This window comes from Vanellus vanellus (assembly GCF_965231255.1).
Source record: "Vanellus vanellus genome assembly, chromosome: 2".
Taxonomy (NCBI): domain Eukaryota; kingdom Metazoa; phylum Chordata; class Aves; order Charadriiformes; family Charadriidae; genus Vanellus; species Vanellus vanellus.
In genome coordinates, this window is record NC_138906.1 from 2211418 (window position 1) to 2225359 (window position 13942).

A 13942-nucleotide genomic window follows, 5' to 3' on the forward strand; every position below is an offset into this window, starting at 1 on the left:
AAGAAAGCAGGAAACACGCTGGAAGAATTACCTTGAGATAAATACTGTTAAAGTTTATTTTTTCTACTCTATTTTAACGAGGTAATAGGTAATATTACACAGATGAAATTACACTGCCTAACCGGGGTTGCATCTTACGTCACCATTTTTCATCTTCTAGGATTTCCTTCCATTGGATTCTGGGGAATTCATACTATGCTAAGTGCTTTCTTGGTATGGAAAAGCGGAATCCTGGTGGAGGCGTGTTTTGTAAACATGCCTTGGCTATCAGAACAAAGTTACGGTGAGCGTGCAAGCTTGACGCCTTTCTGTTGGGTAGGCAATATGCCCAGCCCATCTGAAATTCTTCTGTGTGCAAACGGGTGCGTGTTTCTGAGGGCTTTGGACTATTTGAGATGACAAGCACAAGCTGAAAGGATGATTTTCTTTAAGTAAAGCAAACTATGTAATAATAGCCCAGGGACATTTCACACGCAGCTGTTAACAGCGGAAAGCGGAACGAATGAATGCAATACCCCCGAACACTAAGGGTTTGCAGAGGGGAGGGATCAGGCTTTCAATACACCCCAGGTTTTCTGCTCTGCAAAAGCATTCCCTGTGTGTTGGAGCATGTAGGAAGTATTGATAATTGCTAAGCTCCCTTCTTAATTAATGAAGAAATATAGGTACCTCTAAGAGGTGATTCACCTCATCTTAAAACCAGAACGTAAGGTCGATTACAGCAAGCCAAGCCACCCAGCTGATTTGGGGTATTTGTCCATTGCTGGTCTAAGAGACATTCTTATCCAGATCAACGTTCACAATGAATTTTTCTACACATATTTCTGTCTATCATACATCTCAGTACCTCTCTCCAGCTGTCTACTGACTCTATATTCCCATGGACTCTGCTGGCTCTTAATTTTCTTCCTTTTCTTCATGGATTTCGTGCCGGGTTCCCAGCACCAAGGACCCGGGATTTCTTTTCTGGGAATGCGGTGTTTTGGAATTACGGACCTGAGGGACTCTGTCAGCGCTTGTCTGGTGTTCAAGGCACTGGGAGTCCCTGGAAGCTGCTACGAGAGGGGTAAATGAATGCAGCCAGCTGCAAAACATAGTTATACCTGCTATTTTCCTGATTGCTGGGAGTAGGATTCATCTCACTTGAAAATTAAGCACTTAGTCTAGGCGAGTTGCCTGGGCTGCTTAGAGAGGCAGAGCACTCTCCGGGAGCGAATCGCCTAGATTAGACACTTGAGTCAACACAGGTCTGCTGATGCTAAATGTTTACATCGATCCGAAATATGAGCAAGTTAATGACAGATAAAAAAGCATGACGTTTACTATATGAAGATACCCACTCCGGGTCAGGAAGTCCCTGAGGCAGAAATTTCTGGAATGTATTTTGAGGACGTGTATTTCTTTTGATTTTATATTCTTCCTGGGCATTTGCTGTTGGCCGATTTCCAAGGAGGACTGCGCTAGGTGGATCCGAGGTCTGACCCGCTGCAGTTCCTCTTACATTCTTATTTTTTCCAAGTGGAATGAATCGCTGCCTGGAAGCATCTATATGTTTATATACATTATACATATGTCTATATATATTATATACATGTTTATTTGTATATATTATATATATGTGTTTATATATTATATATGTTTATATATGTGTATGTGTGTATTTATATACACAGATATACACACACATATATAAAAAACCATAAATATATGTTTAAATGTAATATATATAATCTCTAGAGAAATTAGAGAGAGAGCCTGGATCGGTTGTTACTGGAGATGATGAATGGGGTTCTTACCTTGTGTTAGATGACTACAATGTCGATGTCTACGCTGGCGTTAGTCACTCACAGTGCCCTCCAGTCATTGTAGAGGAAAAGGGCATTTTTAGAGAGTGATCCATCTCATGTTGAAGTCTGTATCTTCTATAGACCAGAAACACTGTACCAGCAAAGTTCCTATTTCTCTCCTGTATATTTCTCAGAGAACAACACATCTCATCCTAACTTCTGTCTCTTCTACAGACCAGATGTATTGTGACCTCAAAGTTTCTGTTTCTCTTCTGTTTCTTCCCCAGACATCTGGGGTACACAACCAGTGGTAGGGGAGATGAATTCCTGCTCCATATGTTTAGGTAGCTGAAGATAATTGCTGTGGATCTCACCTTTCATCTCCTTGCTCCAGATATAATTAGCCTGTTTCATGCTTATTTTTCTCATAGAAAGAACTGATTGTGTTTTCTAGACTACACGTGGTCTGCCTTTGACTGGTAATTTGGTCCTCATGCCCAGCACAGTGATCCCGTGTGATGCTCTTTGAGTCTCTCCACCAGGGATATACAGAAGGACTCCTTTGTTCTTTGAACTCTCCGGTCCACTGCTTCAGTTTACCATTTTCCACACAGCTCCTGTCATGCTGGACAGGAAAGGTCTTGCCATGTTGACATAACATGATTTCCACAGCATCTGATTAATCTGTGATGTCTGTTTTACCTCTTGAAGCAAGAGCAGGTATGCAGTAGAAGAAACAGTATTCTGTGGGGCGGTAATCAGGGTTAAATGGTAAAGTGAAATTTTGTTGAGTAGGTCTTGCAGGAGACAGCGATGACCTCTGAAAGGTCTTCCTGCTTCCATAGCAGGGGGGTTGGAACTAGATGATTTTTAAGGTCCCTTCTAACCTAAACCATTCTATCATTCTTTCAAAATTTTGCTTGACCATGTGACACCTTTTGATCAGGAGTACCTATTGTTTTATATAAAAAAAACCCCAGGATGTCTCCCAGTCTCAGGACAAAGATGCCACATCCACAGGTCATCTCGCAGAGGCACCAAGCCTGAGACTCTCAGGCTCTCTGCAGCATGTAGTTGTCACACTGCAACACAGCCATCCTTGTTCCTTCTGAGCAATTTCTTTCACTCAACCAACAAAATCTCCTATATAAGTGGGATGGTGGAACATGCTGTTAAATGTTTATTACTGAAAATTTGAGGGAAACCACATGGATTTGCTAGACAAGACTTACAAAAACAAGTCGCAATAAAAACTTTATAGCATCTCCCCCAGTGCCCTAGCATAGACTTCCTTTTTGTTTATGAAACATATGCATAAACTGATGGGCAAAATTTGTCTCTCTGGCTACATGGCAAACGTCCATTTCAGACTCTGCTCATATGCACCAGATGAAGAGTTTTCCTGTTACCGCTGCATCTGAAAAATCTGCATCCAGCACACAACTGAGATTTGCACCGCGTGGGGCAGTGTGGCAGGAGGAAGCTGAGAGGAACACTATGTTGCTGGCACAAATCCCTTTTATTCTGCTTCATTTCTTTCTCCCTCCACTTTGGGGACGTTTATTATGAAATTGATAGGTGTGATTCCAACATCACATTGGACAAATATAAACGGTCTGATTATCTCTGCTTAGTGAGTTACCAGTGACAGAACTCATCAATTTATTTGGAATGCCAAGCACCGTGCATTGAGTGAAGGAATTCTGCTTTACACAGCCGAGCTTGGAGCACAGGCAAATACAGTAATTTCCTCACTTGCGTTTTCCTTTCGACTTCTAACTAGTACTAATCAAATATGTAGATGAAAAAATATTATTATTATATATTTATATTATATATAATATTAATCTTAATATAAATATTTATATTCTGTACTGTTACGGTACTACACCAACAGAAGCGATTCCCCATATGGCTTGGTGCTGCATAAACTTGAAGTAGTTGAAAGTTCCCAAGAAAAATGAAGAGCATCTGCAGTGTAAAAATAACATAGCAAAGAAAGGGCTAAAAAGTTATTTTCAAGTTTGCAGTGTCCAATCCAGATAGGCCGAATAGTCTGAGGGTTAAATCGCAACAAGGGTGAACCAGTTTAGACATCTGTACAAAGACAAACAAACAAACAAATCCACCAAAGTCTGTGTAATGGCTTGGGGAAGGAAACCTTCTATGCGTTACTTGGGAAGACAGAGAATTTCCCTTCCCTGCGGATTTTAGGCACATTCCTACTGGGAATGACAGGTAGACTTAGTCCGGTCTTGGCAGAGGAGATGTGAGTGAGATGACTTTCTGAGATTTCAACCAACTCTGGAATCGCAGAGGAAGGGTTAGTTTTGCAAATATTTTGTTAATTCTGCTTTTGCTTTTTTTGGCACGGGCAGGAAAACGAAGCCTTGTTAGGATGAAGATTTATAAATAAGATTAGGATCAGGCCTAATGGAGCAAAAGGGGACTCTAGGAGCTTTGCTATTTGATGGGGTCCCATCCAGCTTTCTCCCATATGTCAAGTAATGCTAACAAAGAGTTTCCTGTTGGAAGAACACTCTCAGGAAGTACTGCTTGAAAGAAATCTAAACAGAATAAACTGATTTGTCATTCTTTGGGGGAAAGATGAAGTCTTATAAACACATTTTAATTACACACGATCACTTTGCCTTCTGTATTCATGTACGTGCAACGATCAGCCTTTTACCTGATGTACCACAAGCTAAAATGATACTCAAAAGTGGAGTAAAGTGGCTTTTGCGACTGTGTAAGTGGGTAATTCCTACGACAAATTGAGCAATGCCAAAGGGGCTTCCATGGGAGCAAGGAGAGAGGACAAATGGAGTCAGAGACAGATTCACCTCTCTTTGACCATGAAAACTGAAAAATTTCTTCCTGTTTACCCACTTCCACTTCCTATCCCCTGCTGGCTGTTTGCTGCAGTACCTTCTTTAAGGTTAACTGTTGTCACGGTTTGTTCTGGAGTAGTTCACATGGGCGTTACCTCTCACCACAAGGTTACCTGTCTTTGGGCTGAAGTGGATTAAGGAGCGTCCTACCTACCCTAATTCTGCTGGTTGCAAGGGCTTGAGGTTTCTTCTGGGGACAGGGAAGAACAGACATTGTGGGGAGGCTGAAACCACATCAGCTATATATAAATCCAAGCCTTCATCAGTAAATCTTAATGACTTCGCCTGGAGCACATAATGAATGTCAACATTGTCCTGTGCGCTAGCAAGCTGCAGCAATATCAAACTTCAAGCTGGCAGAGACAGACAGTTGAATGAATTAACATTTTTATCCAGAACTAGGTCTAGAAGAGGTCCTTTATCCACTGACAGCTGAACCTGTGGTCTGTCTGTGTCTGTGATGGCTATCCAGTGCTCTTTTTCTCTATTTGTGGTGAATATTCTCTGGCTGTTCGTGTGATGAAATGTAAGAACTAAGATGTGCACATCAACAATTGTTCAGTATAGAAAGGACCACGAGGAAATGTGATCTGACATGAGACTGCAGCCCTTTGAATATGGAGATATCTCAAATTCCTTTCATAAAGTCAGAGCTACGTGACCTAGATATAACAGCTATAACTTTCTGTGCTTGTCTTTACAGAGAAAAACTCCTTTGACTTCAGCGGGTCTTGAATTGGCCCATCTGAGAAACCACCAGTAAAACCACATCGAATTAGAACTGGGAGAAATCTTGAGGATGAATCAAATCAATATGCTTACCTCGAGGCAGAGTGGGGCTGGCTCTAGGACAGTCTTCTGAGATGATGGGCTGGTGGAGGGTATGGCAGGCCATTTCCCCATCTACCATCTTTATCTGTTGGTGAAAGAAGCTGAGACTGAATATTCCTGGGCCCAGTAACAAAAAGCCTAAGTCTCTAATACGTGCCTGGATGCCCCCATGGTGATTCGGTCTCCTTTCCTTCTTCCTCTGTTTTTCCAAGCGACTCGTGAAAAAAAACTACTCTAGACTTATCTGACTCCTTTTGTCCCTGCTGGGACAGAGAAGACAAGCAAGTAGCAGAGTCTTTCTGGCTCACGGGCCTTGTCATGTTTTTATAGCCTGTGCAGTTAATGTCTACCCTGGTCAGGAAGGCTGTTCAACAAGAAGAGCTGGATGCCATCCCTATAAAAACTTCCTGGGGAACCCGGACTGCTGTCAGCCTACCTAACTGCAGAATTGGTACCATTCACTGACACACTGGGCCCAGTGGTCTACACGATGACTGGGGTGGTCAGAAAATGAAAAAGCCTCAAGACATGTCCCAAGGTTGGTTCACCCCCCCCGCAACATAATCCTCGCCAACGCACTAGGGGACTCTCCATGGCAATGGTTCCTTCCCATGAGGTCACCTTGGTTATTGAGCCCATCTAGGTTTCAATGCGATGCCTTCAACGTAAAACAGAGCCCAAGGATCAGATGACAGCAATTGCTCCCACTGCATCCAAAACACTGCCTCTCAGCAGAAAAAAATGTCTGGAATGCACCGTCATTGTATTACACAGGGACGCAGTTTCACTGCAGGGGATACAGTAAACCCCTGAAAGATGTTGGCTGATCAACAGATCATGCCATAAAGCTCGGCTCAGATTGCTTTTGGCATGGCTGCCTTGAGACCATTCTTATTGAAACCAGCTGGCTCTAACTATATTTAGTGATATTTATTTGGGTTTTGATGCTTCTTTTTTTTCTTCTGTTTAATCCATATGGCTGTGAAGAATTTCTAAACAAGGAGAAACAAGTATGTTGTTGATCAACTAATGAGAACAAGACCTGGATAAAAGGGGATGGCAAACCCAACTGAAGGGCATGATATACCAATGAACACACAGCTCATAGGCAATAGAGCTGTCAAGTTTCATTTGTCATAGGGTTGTGACTGAAAACTAAAGCAGCTAATTGTCATGCCTGTGTGATTGAGAGGGTGGGATTAGTTCTGATTCCTATTGGGATTCCCAACATCCTGGCAGACCCTGAAAGACCATCCAGTCCCAAGGCATGAACAATTACATCTATGCTCTTCCTGACGGCAGTTTATTTAAACTCACCTTAAAGCTTTCCAGGAGGCAAAAGTTTTCCATAAAACAGATTCCAGCACACAGGATTCATCCTAACGCAGAGTTTCTCCTAACATTTAAGCAGAAAGATTAACCATTCTGCAGTTTAAGCTCTTGATTATCACAGACATTGAGAACAGAGTAGTTTTGTACGCTCTGAGGCATTTTTTCATGTTCTTGAAGGTTATTAGTTTCTTGCCTTCTCTTCCTCTCTCCTCCATCTCATTCCTCTTTCGCCCAACCAACCCCAGTTCATTCAGTCTGTCCTCAGAGTTCATATTATCTGGGTACGTGTTGTTTGGCAGCAGCTGGGGGAGGTCCACCATCCCCTCCCCACACAAACAACAAGCCTACTTCTGCGTCTCTCTCTGTCTGTCTACAGGATCTGATGGGTTGACATTTGGGTGAGATGGGTGGGTTGCAGAGCATGCGGCCATCCGCACTTCACAAGAGTAGGCGCTCACCCCTTACCCACCAGTACTCATCGGACGAGGATTTACACAACTGGAAGTCCCTTCCCTTCCTCCCTCCCTTTAAATCAACTTCCCAGCTAATGTTGTAACAAGTCAGATGGTCATATGGTTTCTATTACCCTGGGATCCCAGCAACGCCCATCACTTCATCTAACACCTTGTGAGCGGTGGCTGGGGATCTGACATTTTGTGAAACCAAGCGTTTCACAGCTGATGAACCAGAAGGGAAAATCTGGTAGATTCCGTGTTTTATGAGAATGGGGAGAACAATGCTGTCATCAGATTGCACTTAATCTTCCCCTCTTGGCAGTCCAGATGTAAGCAAGGTTGACATGCTGCTTTGTTTCAGAGTGTGCAGTGCTGTTGTGAATATGACTGTTCTCTCTGCAGCTGTCACTCAGCGTGACACAAATGGGACAAAATCAAACTCTACAAGACTTGGAAAACCCACCTGGTGGGTCTTCTATCTTACCTGCTCATAGAATCGTCCAGGTTGGAAGGGACCTTTAAGATCATTGAGTCCAACCTAACACTGCCAAAATCACCACTAAACCACATCTACCCATCTTTTAAATACCCCCAGGGATGGTGACTCCACCGCTGCCCTGGGCAGCCTGTTGCAACCTTTGATAACCCTTTTGGTGAAGAAATGTTTCCTAATGTCCATCCTAAACCTCCCCTGGCGCAACTTGAGTCCGTTTCCTCTTGTCCCATCACCTGTTACTTGGGAGAAGAGACCGACCCTCCCTCGCTACACCCTCCTTTCAGGGAGCTGTAGAGGGAGAAGGTCTCCCCTCAGCCTCCTTTTTTTTTTTTTTTTTTTTTTGTTTATCTTAAAACTCTATTTTTCTGTAATTTTCCTACACTGAGTGGCTGTGTACAGGGAAAGATGATCAGCAGGCTGATATTGACTGAGAAATGTTCATAAAATTCATATCCATAAGCAGTTGTAGGTCATTCTTTTTCTCTACAGATGTTTTTACCAGCTGAGGATGGGAAATGGGATGTAGCATGTCCAGTAGCATGTACTACTCATTTAATTAAGTTTACTTTGCACAGGCAGGTAAATCCCAGAAAATGATCATAGTTGCATATCTTTTGAAGATACACTGAATAGTTTATCATGACTGCACTTACACCGCCGTAGATCTGAACCGATCGCAGCATCCATCTTTCCACTCCTGCTTGTGGCACTGAGACTTGTTCACCAAGTGGGTCTTTCCCTGCCCAGTATAGGATCCGCTGCAAGGGTGACAGCTGGACTGCACCACCTAAGGCCTGAGCTGAACACAAAAAATTATCACCACCACTCAACTAAGAGACAAATCTCTCTGTGTTGTTCTGATTCTCCCTTGCCAAGTCCCAGATCCCCTTTATCCTGCCAGAAGGACTGTAGACCACCCTCTACCATGCCCTCTGTGCCAGGAATTTCAGGAATCGTGTCTATCCAGTGGTCCTATCAGAAGATATGGAAGGAGCGTAAAACCCTCAGGTCATACATAAGCAAAATTAACAGGCAGATTTCGAATGTTTTGGTTTTTATTTTTGAAATGACAACGTTATTAATGCTTTCATATTGACCACACACATAATATGATTATATACGTGTGATATGCACAAACTCATACACACATATCTTCATATATGCAAAATTTCCTTGACAGATTAATTGAAATACATTGTATTTTTCACTTCCTGCTATATGTTTGTGTATTTACACAGTAACATACACATATTCATAGGCATGGATGTGGCAATGCAAGCACACGAGTATATATGTATTTCTGCTCCAGATAAGCCAACGTAACAAGCCAGACAGCAGGCAAAAATACTTTGATATCAGAACCTCAGAACATTTTTACAGAACCACTTTTGGGTTTTGGGAAGCGTTTTAAAATAGTCAAGCACATCTCTGGTTTGTTGACGTCAACAAGTATGAATTGGAGTCATTCTTTCCAGGAACTGTCCTCTTATTTACGTTCTTGCGGTGCGCTATAAAACCAAGATGTGACTGGCCTGAGCTATGGGGGGTCACATGCCTCTTATCTCATGAGCTGGAGCCCAAGGTCCACTTGTGAGCCCAGTCCCAGCATATGCTAAGTTTGGATGTGCTCTCAGACACCCCTTTGGGATCTTGAAAGGGATACCCAGTGAGTCTTCAACTGCTGCCAAGTGCTAACCACTGGGAATAAATTGCTGTTTTGGGGGGCAGAAGGGATTGCCTTTCTGTGTGCAGGATATCCTGCAGACAGCACTTATGGGACAGTATCTTATAGCAGCTTTCCAGTATCCGAAGGGTGCCAAAAAGAAAGCTGGAGAGGGACTTTTTACAAAGACATGTAGGGATTAGATAAGGAGTAATGGCTTCAAACTGGAAGAGGAGAGTTTTAGATTAGATTAGATTAGATTAGATTAGATTAGATTAGATTAGATTAGATGGGCACGGACACCTCCCACCAGCCCAGGTTGCTCCAAGCCCTGTCCAACCTGGCCTTGAACACCTCCAGGGATGGGGCCTCCACAACTTCCCTGGGCAACTTGTACCAGTGTCTCACCACCCTCATAGTGAAAAATTTCTTCCTAATATTTAATCTAAATCTCCCCTCTTTCAGTTTGAAACCATTTCCCCTTGTCCTATCACTCCATTCCCTGATCCAGAGTCCCTCCCCAGCTCTCCTGTAGGCCCCCTTTAGGCACTGGAAGGGGCTCTAAGGTCTCCCTGGAGCCTTCTCTTCTCCAGGCTGAACAACTCCAACTCTCTCAGCCTGTCCTCACAGCAGAGGCGCTCCAGCCCCCTGATCCTCTTCATGGCCTCCTCTGGACCCACTCCAACAGGTCCATGTCCTTCTTATGTTGTGGGCCCCTGAGCTGGATGCGGTACTGCAGGGGAGGTCTTCTGAGAAGCAGACTACTGGCCTCCCCAGTGAAAAATGCATATTAAATATGACTGACTCATGACAAACAGCTTTCCAGGTCCCAAAATCTGTGCCTCTGTTATCTCAAATGAGATTCAGTGAATGTTAGCAATGGATCAGCTGACCAATCATAGAGCTCATGCAGTCTTTAGTCATTAGATAACTGTCCAAATCTTATTCCAGCTTCTTCAGTCTGTATGTGAGAAATCTCTCTTGGCACAATTGAAAAGCAAGAGGAAGGAGTGGGAAAAGTGTAACAAAAAAGGGGAAAAGGGTAATTTTTGAAGAACAATGGAAGTTCAGTTAGATGTCAAGACCAAAAATATGTTTGGTGGAAACCTTTTTACAAAAGATCTCAAGCTCCTTCAGAAATGTGGTAGCTGATCATTAAAGAAATAGAAATAAGAGGATAAGATGATAACTAAGGCAAAACAAGAAATGGAAATACACCCAAGGGCAGGTCCTGGGTATGAACGCTGGGGAGTTAGCATGGGATCATATTCCCTGTTCGCGAGCTGAATTGTGTCTGTGTGTCACGGACTGATCCATGGGCAGATCTGGATCTCCACATGCTTTACACGTACTTGACCACTAACTCGGCTGCCGGAGCTCAGCTCTCTTTTCACGCCTCTGTGTCTTCTTCAGCCAAGCAGTGCCTGGTGGAGGGTCCCCAGGGTTTCAAGAGCGTGGAGCAGCTCTAACCTTTGAGTCCTTCAGCCCAGGACATTCTTGGCGTTCCTCTGCCGGCCGACTCGATGTGACTATTGTTCCCAAGCTGTTGGTTCAGATTGGGTTACAGCCCTTCACAGGGCGGGTTGAGTTTCATAACCAGGCCAGAAATTCCACTGCATGAAAAAGGAAGACGAGTATTTTGGGAAGTGACATTAATGTTACACGTATGACATCACAAGAAAAGACTCCACGTTCCCTTTTGATACCCCCTTTACATATTAAAACAAACAAAATAAAGAGCATCGACACCAAGTAAATTATTTACTGTTAAAACATTGCCGTGTAAGGTTTCACGAGTGTGTTCCCGTCACATACACCGTGTGCCTTCTGCAGGGAGTGTATTTACCTCCCAGGACGTATAGGGCAGTGTGGAAACATCATGAGAAATTTATTTATTTCCTAATTCTGTCACAGACTCTCTGCTTGACCTTGGTCAAATCATCTATCCTCCCACTACAAGAAAAAAAAGGTATAGAATAACAGTCCCCACTGCCTTTTTCTCCGCCTGTCACTTGTACGTATGTTGTAAATTTTTATATTTTTATTTCTATGATGTTTTACATAATTTCTCTTTTAATTTTTTTTTTTCCCACCACGTCTGTAACTAGCAAGCTGGAATTGTGGTTTCTGCTGGGACCTCAAGATAGTCCTGTGACTTAAATGATAATTATAAATGACAGCAAGGTGTGAATTACGTTGATCATCACTGCAAGAGTTGCCTTTGTTGCTATGGCCCAGAATTTTAAATATCTCTGGTAATAAAAAAGGAATAGGGAAATGAGTAGCAGGGCCAGATCATGAGTCTTTATGGTTCGTTTGAAGTTGTTAGTGCCCATGTGCAAGCAGGATTTGTCCTACAGGAAGCAGAAATGAGATAAGCCGGGTACATCTATTTTTGCTGTTGAATAGAAAGTTCCAACAGAGGCCCTGCTTGTTGAAGGCTGTTTCTTGTGATGTGGGATTTCTGCCTTCATCTCCCATCACATCAGGAGATAACATAAGCTCAGAGCTTCCCAAAGCAGTTCTTAATGCCAGAGTTGTGTATGTCCTGGAAACTTGCTTTGATGGACTCCGGGCTTGGGCTTTCGTAACGACTGCAGTAGAGACAGCTCCCTGGAAAATTCATGAATGTCTCTCGCACATCACTTTGAGGGCATCAGAACAGAAATGTGGGAGTCTCAGACCGAGTCTGGGACCTTTGCTAACCACAAATTTGCAATACCATAGTGGTTACCACAGCTTCACAGCTTGAAATGCAGTTTCTGTAGTGGGAGCCGTCCCTGCCTATGACAGGTGAGTTGGAACTCAATGATCTTCAAGATCCTTTCCAACCTAAACCATTCTATGATTCTATGATGATGATTTGGCTGGTGCTCATTTCATATAACTGATTAGTCTTCCAGGCTTCTTCTCTGCTAAGTGGAGCAATATAGATCCCTTTGAAAAACAAGTAAGACAGATTTCCACGAGAATGTGTTAAATTGCCCTTTTCCCATGGAATTCTTTCTATTCGTTCCTGAAAGGGAACCTGAATGAATAATACAAAAGAATATGTGTATTTAGGGGGAGGGAGGAAGGAGGGAAGGATGACTTGTACATCCACTGTGGGATCAAACTTGGCTCTTGGTGTTTTCCTTCAAACAGGGAAAGAGTCAATTGCAGTTCCTGACTAGTTTTTAACTTTTTTTTGTTGAGGTTGAAAGCAAGAGTCTTAATTACATGAGGTTGTTAGCCGTGGCCTGTGCTCAGACTCTGGAGGTGACTGGAAAACTTCAGTTTCTGGAGGGCTTCAGATCAAACTTTGCTCTAGGAGGTATGACCTGCCATGGTGATTCATCTACTTTGGGACAAAAAAAATCAGTGTTTGATGATGGGTCCAGATGAAAATGCTTCCCAAAATACTTACCACATTCCTGTCTAGCATCTGACACTTCTTTTTATCTTAAGCAGTAAGAATTTGTGCTACAGCTTTGCTTGCATGTGACTATGCAGAGAGGAGTGGGATGTTCAACTTTTTATAGATGATCCCATAAAGAAGGCTGTATGATTAACTATCTCCTGTGTCCAGCACCAGGTCAGAGAAGTCTCCTGAGATGTCCTCTTCTCAGACTTTACTGTGACTCCAGATAAATTTCTTTCTTTTTTTTTTTACCTTTTTTTTTTTTTTTTTTAAAATTTTTCCCCCGTGTCCATCACTGGCCCTTTTTGGGTCACTTTCCCAGTATAGAGCTAGATCTCTGTGCATTCACTTCAGGTTTCTAGAAGAGACCAGCTGCTCCTTACAGTCCCTGGGATTGTTTTTCAGCTAATCCCAGTGAAAACACAGCTTGGAAGAAAGGAAGAAACCCACCTTTGCCCACCCCCTGCACTGCAGCTGTCTCTGGTAGTGGTTTAGTAACGACATGAGATGCTCAGCTTTGAAATCTGCAGCAGCCACATTGCAGTACAAGTGGGGACAGTCAAAGGCTGTAAAAATAGTTGCAGTGCCATATGAGCTGATGATTTCATACAGTACCAAAAAAGAGAGAGCGAAGGAGCAGAAAGGAGGAGAGCAAAATGCCACAGCCCCGTTGAAATCAGCTGTGGGGATCCCATTTTCCCTATAATGGGCTTTATAAAGTTAAAAACACAAAGTAATGATGAAATGGTATCGGTAGTGGGGGATTCTGGATAAACCCACTTGGATCTGCCACGTTTGCCTTCAGCACCTGCTCTAGGATCTGCAAGGTCACCCTGAAAAGAAGTATTTTCTTGCCTGCTAAGGGTATGGGCAGTGACCTGTTGTCAACCTGTCAGCTGCTGAGGCTGATCCTTTTACTTTGTCCCTCAGAAGATCATGAGTTGACTTGCTCGTAGTCCCTAAGTATTCAAAGGAGCAGACTTCTCAGCCTCTGTTGAGTCCCAGAAACAAAGGCATAAAAACCTGTGACAGATGAAGGCTGGGGGTAGGTATACTCCTTTTGGAAATAAAGGAATGCAGTATTGTA